The sequence below is a fragment of the Chiloscyllium plagiosum genome, unplaced genomic scaffold (assembly GCF_037043375.1).
Source record: "Chiloscyllium plagiosum isolate Xiang-an unplaced genomic scaffold, Cpla_swu_hap1 HiC_scaffold_31, whole genome shotgun sequence".
Lineage (NCBI taxonomy): Eukaryota > Metazoa > Chordata > Chondrichthyes > Orectolobiformes > Hemiscylliidae > Chiloscyllium > Chiloscyllium plagiosum.
The window spans coordinates 38,687,852-38,697,792 of NW_028270169.1; the positions used below are offsets into that span (position 1 = coordinate 38,687,852).

General features: G+C 42.0%; 1 pseudogene; it reads left to right on the forward strand.

Annotated features, from left to right (window-relative positions):
• Positions 1-453: 453 nt before the first annotated feature.
• LOC148141884 (uncharacterized) lies at positions 454-9,550 on the forward strand (annotated as a pseudogene).
• The last annotated feature ends 391 nt before the right edge of the window (positions 9,551-9,941 follow it).

Sequence of the window (9,941 nt, forward strand, 5' to 3'; positions counted from 1 at the left end):
AATGATACCCTGCCAATGCGACTATGTATGACAATACCACTTAGTCGGGACAGAGTCTTAATGAGAATGGCTCTTTGGAATCATAGAAAGCAATGATACCATTGAAGCAAGATCTATACAGATGAACCTTGATTATCCGAATGAGATGGGTGGGCACTATTTCTTTCGGATAATTGATTATTCGATTAATTGATTTCCTCTGGGGCTCGGAGTTTTCTGTGAAGTCTGCTCCCCGTTCAGGATTCTAGGAAGCAGCACACCATGTGCAAGCCCCCACCCCCCTGCCCTCCCAACCCTGTCCACCCATGCCCCCATCCTATCTGCCCCACCCACACTGCAACCCCATCCACCCCCAACCACCCCGCAACCCCCCCACCATCCTCCAATGCCATCTGCTCCCTGGAGAAAAACATAAAATTTCTATTGGCGCAATACACTAAAGCTGGCCCGAAAATGGGAAACGAATGCCATCCAACAGAGCGCAACCTGCAAAAAGCTGTACTTCCTGCACGAATGCCTAAGAAAACAGGTACTACTTAAATGTCTCAAATACAAACCTCCCCTCAACACTCCACTAACTAAATGAATAGCAGAGCAAAACGGCCACAAAATGCTTAGAGAAATGATTAATGATGCCCACAACAGACTCCATAAATACAACTGGGAAATTTTGCACCAAAATATTTACTCACTTATGCAACAGACCATGAATGGACAAACCAAAGATGCAACAAACCAAAGATTTTAGATAGTGACAAACACAGAAAATGTAAAAAACTAGATCTGCAGAAAAAAAAAACTAGACAAACTTAGACAAAGTAACAACACTGACAACACAGAAGCAGGGATAAAAAAACTTATCTGACCGACCCTTAACAACTGAAAAGGCCATCTTCATAAGAAGATTAAATTACAACTTCCAGGATGCAGACAAGGAAATTTCTTAGCAGCTTTAGAAAGAACACTAAAAGACAACCAACTTACAGAAGAAACCCAGCAAACTATCAGATAGGTAGTCATAGAGTCATTGAGATGTACAGCATGGAAATAGACCCTTCGGTCCAACTCATCCATGCCAACCAGATATCCCAACCCAATCTGGTCCCACTTGCCAGCACCCGGCCCATATCCCTCCAAACCATTCCTACTCATATACCCATCCAAATGTCTCTTAAATGTTGCAATTGTACTAGCCTCCACCACTGTCTTTGGCAGCTCATTCCATACACGTACCACTGTCTGTGTGAAAAAGTTGTCGATTAGGTCTCTTTTATATCTTTCCCCTCTCCACCCTAAATCTTTGCCCTTTAGTTCTGGACTCCCCCACCCCAGGGAAAAGACTTTGCCTATTTACCCTATCCATACCCCTCATAATTTTGTAAACCTCTATAAGGTCCTCCCTCCAGGAAAACAGCCTCAGCCTGTACAGCCTCTCCCTATAGCTCAAATCCTCCAACCCTGACAACATCCTTAAAAATCTTTTCTGAACCCTTTCAGGTTTCACAACATCTTTCCGATAGGAAGGACACCAGATCTGCACGCAATATTCCAACAGTGGCCTAGCCAATGTCCTGCACAGCTGCAACATGACCTCCCAACTCCTGTACTCAGTACTCTGACCAATAAACGAAAGCATACCATACGACTTCTTCACTCTCCTATCTACCTGCGACTCCACTTTCAAGGAGCTATGAACCTGCACTGCAAGGTCTCTTTGTTCAGCAACACTCCCTAGGACGTTACCATTAAGTGTATAAGTCTTGCTAATATTTGCTTTCCCAAAATGCAGCATCTCGCATTTATCTGAATTAAACTCCATCTGCCACTTCTCAGCCCATTGGTCCATCTGGTCAAGATCCAGTTGTAATCTAAGGTTCCCCGCTTCGATGTCCACTACACCTCCAATTTTGGTGTCATCTGAAAACTTACTAACTGTACCTCTTATGCTTGCATCCAAATCATTTATGTAAATGACAAAAAGTAGAGGACCCAGCACCAATCCTTGTCGCACTCCACTGGTCACATACCTCCCGTCTGAAAAACAACCCTCCACCACCACCCTCTGTCTTCTACCTTCGAGCCAGTTCTGTATCCAAATGGCTAGTTCTCCCTGTATTCCGTGAGATCTAACCTTGCTTATCCGTCTCCCATGAGGAGCCTTACTGAAGTCCATATAGATCACATCTACTGCTTTGCCCTCATCAATCCTCTTTGTTACTTCCTCAGAAAACTCAATCAAGTTTGTGAGACATGATTTCCCATACACAAAGCCATGTTGACTATCCCTAATCAGTCCTTGCCTTTCCAAATACATCATTTCCCTCAGGATTCCCTCCAACAACTTGCCCACTACTGATGTCAGGCTCACTGGTCTATAGTTCCCTGGCTTGTCCTTACCACCCTTCTTAAACAGTGGCACCACATTAGCCAACCTCCAGTCTTCTGGCACATCACCTGTGACTATCGATGATACAAATATATCAGCAAGAGGCCAAGCAATGACTTCTCTAGCTTCCCACAGAATTCTAGGGTACACCTGATCAGGTCCTGGGAATTTATCCACCTTTACCCATTTCAAGACATCCAGCACTTCCTCCTCTGTAATCTGGACATTTTTCAAGATGTCACCATCTATTCCCCTACAGTCTATATCTTCCATATCCTTCTCCACAGTAAATACTGATGCAAAATACTCATTTAGTATCTCCCCCACATTAAGCAGGAAAAAGGCAATAGACTCAATACACAAGAAAGGAAAGCACTGGAAAGACTATAAAAAATCCTACCTGCAGACAAAGGACGCTTGACAGTAATTTTAAATCAAAGAGACTACGGTGAAAAAGTGAATGCACTACTTGCAGTTACCAACACTTACCTACAAGTGGCGATTGACCCGACCTCACAACTAGAGAACCGAATCACAGCCTACTCAAAAAACGTCAGAAATCTGGAGAAATAAATAAGACCAACTTCCAAAAAATGAAACCAGACGGATACAACACACCACACTTCTACGGATTACCCAAAATACACAAACCAGGAGCCCCCCCTCAGACCCATTGCCTCGCTACTTGGAGCACCAACTTACAGATTGGCCAAAGAGTTATGCCAAAGACTAAAACACTTAGTAGAAGACTCACGCCACTTCATCCACTCTACCCAAGAATTCCTGAAGACCATCAAAGACACCAAGATAGAAGAGAATGAAATAATGGTCTCCTTTGAAATAACAGCCCTGTTTACATCCATCAACATCAACCTGACCAAGGAAACACTGACTACATTATTAGAAGACCCAAAGATACATACACCAAACACCACCAACTTCATCAGCAAGGACAGTATCGTCAAGCTAGTGGACCTATGACTTACCACCCACTTCACCTTCATCAACAAAACTTACAGACAAACCAATGGAGCACTCATGGGATCTCTGATATCAGGATTCTTAGCAGAGGCAGTAATGCAGAGACTTGAACAAACAGCTCTGCCAACTATCCAATTCAAACTTAGGGTCCACTAAGGTGATGATATCTTTGTCGTCACTAAACAGAAACAAATTAGAGAAAACCTTCAAAACCATCAATAATACCCTTACTGTCATAAAATTCACTAAAGAGGAGGAAAACAACAACAAACTGCCATTCCTAGATGTCACAGTAGAGCCAACAGCCAACGTGGAACTTCAAACCGGCGCCTACAGGAAAAGAACACATATAGACCAAATATTGAACTACAGAAGCAATCATCCCAACATCCACAAATGAAGCTCCATCAGAACATTACTTCAACTAACTACCACACACTGCAGCACAGAGGAACTATACAAAGGCAGAGAAAAATTACCTATACAGTGTATTCAAAAAGAATGGGTACCCAATGAACACAGTCTCATGATTTCTCAGCAACAAACCCAAGCAAGCAGACAAAATGCATTCAGAAACCCCTAGCCACTTTCCCCTACATCAAATACATTTCGGAAATGACTGCTAGACTACTCAGACCCCTTGGCATCATGGTCACCCACAAACCCACCAACACACTAAAACAGCAGCTAATGAACTTGAAAGAACCTATACAGACAACAGGCAAAACTAATGTCATTTACAAAATATCGTGGAAGAACTGTAACAAACACTATTTTGGACAAACGGACAGAAAACTAGCCACCAGGATACATGAACATCAACTAGTCACAAAACGACGTGATCCTCTCACTAGTATCCTTACATACAGATAAGGAAGGACACCACTTCGACTAGGGCAACACATCCATCCTAGGACAAGCTTCTAGGACGAGAATTCCTAGAAGCATGGCATTTCAACCGGGACTCTATCAACAATCACTATCTATCACTCCCTGAGAAAAAAAACAGGAAATGACATCACTATAGGAAATGATGTCACCACAAGAAATAACATCACCAACCCAAGGAAACCCAAACATATAAATAGAAAGCAGGAATCATCAGCAGTGCTTCATCTGGAGGCTCACTGAAGGTGTTACCTTGTATGGTGACGAAACGTCTGTAAATGAACCTTTCAGCTCAGTGAGCAAACCAACATCCAGAACCTCAACCTGAGCTATAAATCTTCTCAAAATATGGTACAATTTCTAGGGCATGTTCCTAACTGTCTACTTAAGTTTGTAAAACTATGAACTATGTCAAAACAAATAGCTAGGCCACCATTAACATAGAACGAATCCTTAATCTTTTTAAACCTGGTTCACCAGTAATTAAGGGCCTTAAACTCCACCTCTTATCTCATTGAAAGATTTGCTTGCCTTTTCTCCAAAGTCACTTATTTCTTTTGATAAAGAAAAGGTGGCTTAGAGCACAAAATAAGCTATTGGTTTCATCCCTTGTTAAAACCAAAACATAAATCCTATTCAATCCAGAAAATGCCCACAGAAGCTTTTGGCACACCACTTTATGTTGGCTGCCAGTCTTTTTCTCATAGTTTCTCTTCACATTATCACATCCCGTCTGAACTATTGATATTCTTAATCCTTATTTTCCACCTGACTCTCATCATAAGCACATTTTTCTTTCTTTACCTTCATTTATATCTCCTTTATCATCCATAGAATTATTAATGTTTCTGTTTGACCTTCCCCTTTTAAAAAAAATCTACAAGTTACATTGATGGGATTTGAATCAGTGTCCACAGACCATAAATTTGGGCTTCTGAATTACTAGCCCAATGACATTATCACTGCAGCACTGCCTCTCGCCTCCATAAGTAAAACTGTTTCCAGTGTTGTCCACACAGTATTGTACCAAAACCTTCTGCTTTTTGTGATATGTATTAACATTTTGGAGGGACCTTAGAGTGAATATCCATGGATCCCTGAAGGTAGCAGTACAAATCAATAACGTGGTCAAGAAGATATATGGAATTCTTTACTTTATTAGCAAAGAGGCTTTAGAAAGATTATTGTGAAATTGTACATATCATTAGTAAGATTGCAATGTCAGTACTATGTGCAGTACATGTACAGAAATGTCTTCATTTAACTTATGAATATAAGGAAGTTAAAAGGATTGCTTAAAGTACATTAGCTCCTGAAACATTGGCTACTGTGGAAGCAATATATATAGAGTGACATCCTGAAAAGATGTGCACTAAAGTTATGTAGAGTAGATAGTTCTTTATTTTGAAATATATGCACAATGAAAGTGTGAGTGAGAATAGATCGTAGGTTGACTTTGTTGGCTTTTAACCGTGCTCTAGAGAACGGAAATGTCTAAAGTAAATGAATAGATGCAAATAGTTAATATTCTGATTTTTAAAAAAATAAGAGCATATAAAGGAATTTGTCAGAGGAATAGTGTCTTGTAATTCAATGTTTTGTACAGCATGTGAAGATTTGAAAATTTTGGTTGTACATAATTCAAATATCAGGACATATTGGAATCTATTAATTATAAATTAATTGAATGCATGTGTTGAGCTTTAACTGGGATTGACTGAGCACTTTGAAGGGACACAGACTAAACTTTGTTTGTTGGGTTAGTAGGTGAATACTTGTAATGACTTTGTAAAGAAATATAGCATTGTGCAAATTTTGGCCTTATTTCTATCTTTCATCACTGCTGTGGCACAACTCTTTCCCTTTCCTTCCAGCCTCTATGGTGACTGCCCAATAGGCCAGTTTCTGCATATCTGAAAACAAAATATCACAAGTGTTGGGGTGGGGAAGTTGGAAAGCAAAATGTCCATGATCATACCATCTGCAGCTTGAAAAAGATGGTGCATTACGTATGAAGTGGGAATTCAGAAGAAGGATAAGAAAGTAACATCCTCAATATGTGATTATTCCAAATGCTATCGACTAGGTTACAACTGCCCCTCTGATGTGGAGTATCAGCTTCATTGACTCGGGGGTAAAGTTATGTCTAGTTGCTGCCAGTTATACACTACTACACATAGAAACATTGAGAATGAAGAAACAGCATGCAAATATTGTGTGCTCTCTGCCTCAATTAGGTGGCCACAGACAAAGCATGAATCTTGACCCAGAACCAAAAATGGGTAAGAATTCATTTTTAGCTGATTGTTATGATTTATTTTAATCTTAAACTGACTTAAGATAAATGCCAGGTTCAAAAGACCAAGCTATGTACAGAGGAAGAAAGAAAGTAAAATGGTCAAAAACAGTGCATAAGAATTCATTAGCCAGCAACATAAAAGGAACCTCAAAAATGTATTCCATACATATAAATTGTAAATGAGTAGTCAAAGGAAGAATTGGGCCATCCAAGAATCAAATAAATGTTCTTGTGAAGGCAAAAGGAATGGGTCAGATATTAAATTAATATTTAGTATCTACCTTAAGTAAAGAAGAGCATGCTGCCAATATCAGTAAAGATATAGTTGGAAAATATAAGTGATGTGGAAGTACTTCCAAGTAGTAAGTTCACCTGTTAAGATGTGATGTGTCCGAGGTCGCTGATGGAAATAATGTTGAAATTGTGCAGGTTTTTACAGCAGGGGAACCTTTGAAGGCAATAATCTGGTACAAAATTGATCAACACTGCAAAATTGAATTAATAAATGGAAGCTAAGCACGGATTTGAGAAAGACAAAACACATTGGACTAACTTCAGTTCTTTGCAAAGTAACAGAGTGGGCTGACGCAAATCAAGGAATTAGTATGAATTTAAAGAAAATACATTTGGTCGTGTACCACAAATAAAAGGTTACATTTATGAGTAATACATTTCGGTTCACTTGTATAAAAGGAGTAAGAGTAGCTCATGATTAATATAAGTCTCCACCGACCACCCTTTGCCCTCAATCATCTACTTGCCATCATACTCCCTTATCCACTGTCATCTTAACTCCCCCCCCATTCAACTGCTATCCTACAACCTCACCATCCGTCAAAGTACTTCCTTATCCACCTACTATCCCACTCAATCACCCACTTACCTGACAAATTTGCCTGCTGTCTGAATCTTCTAAATGAGATTTTGGACACTGTAGCTCTTTAATTACTGGAATATGGCAACTATTGTCAAAAGTAATGTTGCTTCCATCAAAGTTCTTTTTACTGCCCTCGTGAGAATTCCTGTGCTATGTGAGTTCTGCAGGATCCTTGATTGGAAGATGGCATGATAAATCAGATGGAAGTATGTAACCTTTTGGCCTAGATGGTTTGGAATTAGGGATTCTGTCCCAAATTTGTAAGATGTGGACCAATATCACTACTTGCACGGCACTTTCTTACTTCTGGCTTTCATCCCATTCTGTCAGTCCACGTCCTTACTTCTTGGCCATCATCTTCAATAATTAACCAAAATTTAAACATATCAGTAGCTATTTTTGTTCATCCTACAACTATCACATCTTTCAATTCATTAGTCCCGTCTAGAACATGTTACCACTGTGCCCAGTGTGGGTGATTGTTCTATGGATGGGATCATTCTATTCCTTAAGGAGAAAGTGAGGTCTGCAGATGCTGGAGATCAGAGCTGAAAATGTGTTGCTGGAAAAGCGCAGCAGGTCAGGCAGCATCCAGGGAACAGGACAATCGATGTTTCGGGTATAAGCTCTTCTTCAGGAATGAGGAAAGTTTGTCCAGAAGGCTAAGATAAAAGGTAGGGAGGAGGGACTTGGGGGAGGGGCGTCGGAAATGTGATAGGTGGAAAGAGGTCAAGGTGAGGGTGATAGGTCAGACTGGGGTGGGGGCGGAGAGGTCAGGAAGAAGATTGCAAGTTAGAAAGGCGGTGCTGAATTCGATGGATTTGACTGAGACAAGGTGGAGGGAGGGGAAATGAGGAAACTGGTGAAATCCAAGTTCATCCCTTGTGGTTGGAGGGTTCCTAGGCGGAAGATGAGGCGCTCTTCCTCCAACCGTCGTTTTGTTGTGGTCTGGCGATGGAGGAGTCCAAAGACCTGCATATCCTTGGTAGAGTGGGAGGGGGAGTTGAAATGTTGAGCCACAGGGTGGTTGGGTTGGTTGGTCCGGGTGTCCCAGAGGTGTTCTCTGAAACGCTCCGCAAGTAGCCGGCCTGTCTCCCCAATATAGAGGAGGCCACATCGGGTGCAGAGGATGCAATAGATGATGTGTGTGGAGGTGCAGGTGAATCTGTGGCGGATATGGAACTTTCCTTTGGGGCCTTGGAGGGAGGTGAGGGGGGAGGTGTGGGCGCAAGTCTTGCACCTCCTGCGGTTGCAGGGGAAGGTGCCGGGAGTGGAGGTTGGGTTGGTGGGGAGTGTGGATCTGACGAGGGAGTCACAGAGGGAGTGGTCTTTACGGAATGCTGATAGGGGAGGGGAGGGAAATATATCCTTGGTGGTGGGGTCTGTTTGGAGGTGGCGGAAATGACGGCGGATGATGCGCTGTACATGGAGAGTGGTGGGGTGGTAGGTGAGGACCAGTGGGGTTCTGTCCTGGTGGCGGTTGGAGGGGCGGGGCTCAAGGGCGGAGGACCGGGAAGTGGAAGAGATGCGGTGGAGGGCATCGTCGACTACGTCGGGGGGGAAATTGCGGTCCTTGAAGAAAGACTCCTCCATCGCCAGACCACAACAAAACGACGGTTGGAGGAAGAGCGCCTCATCTTCCGCCTAGGAACCCTCCAACCACAAGGGATGAACTCGGATTTCACCAGTTTCCTCATTTCCCCTCCCCCCACCTTGTCTCAGTCAAATCCATCGAATTCAGCACCGCCTTCCTAACCTGCAATCTTCTTCCTGACCTCTCCGCCCCCACCCCAGTCTGACCTATCACCCTCACCTTGACCTCTTTCCACCTATCACCTTTCCGACGCCCCTCCCCCAAGTCCCTCCTCCCTACCTTTTATCTTAGCCTGCTGGACAAACTTTCCTCATTCCTGAAGAAGGGCTTATACCCGAAACATCGATTGTCCTGTTCCCTGGATGCTGCCTGACCTGCTGTGCTTTTCCAGCAACACATTTTCAGCTCATTCTATTCCTTAGGACGCTGGTCACAGAAGAAAAGTATTATGATGCCTTGTACACTTCCAAGGGCTATTCAAAGTCTAAGACTTTAGAATTAAATCTAATTAATTATGAAGAATAAACTTTGACATGTTTGGTAATTAATGCCTATTTGTTACCAGGGCCATTTCAATCTCAATAATTCTCTTTTTTGGTATACCTGTCAGCTGAATTGATTCCATTAATATGATGGAAATCAGCTCCCTGCAAATTTTCTGATTTTCAGCTTTACAAAAAGCTAGTATTACCGTATGCAACATATTTTAAATGTTCAGAAAAATAGCATGAAGAATGTACAAAATAGAAGCAGGAGTAGACAATTGAGCTCATCGAGCCTGCTAACACTATGTGTAGTAACTTCTGGAAAAGGATCATAATCACAAAGAATAGCAGATAATTTGGGAATGTATGAGTAAACTGGTAAGGTGAATATCCTCCAATCGTCAGAGGATAATTCCTTGCCTAACTGTCCA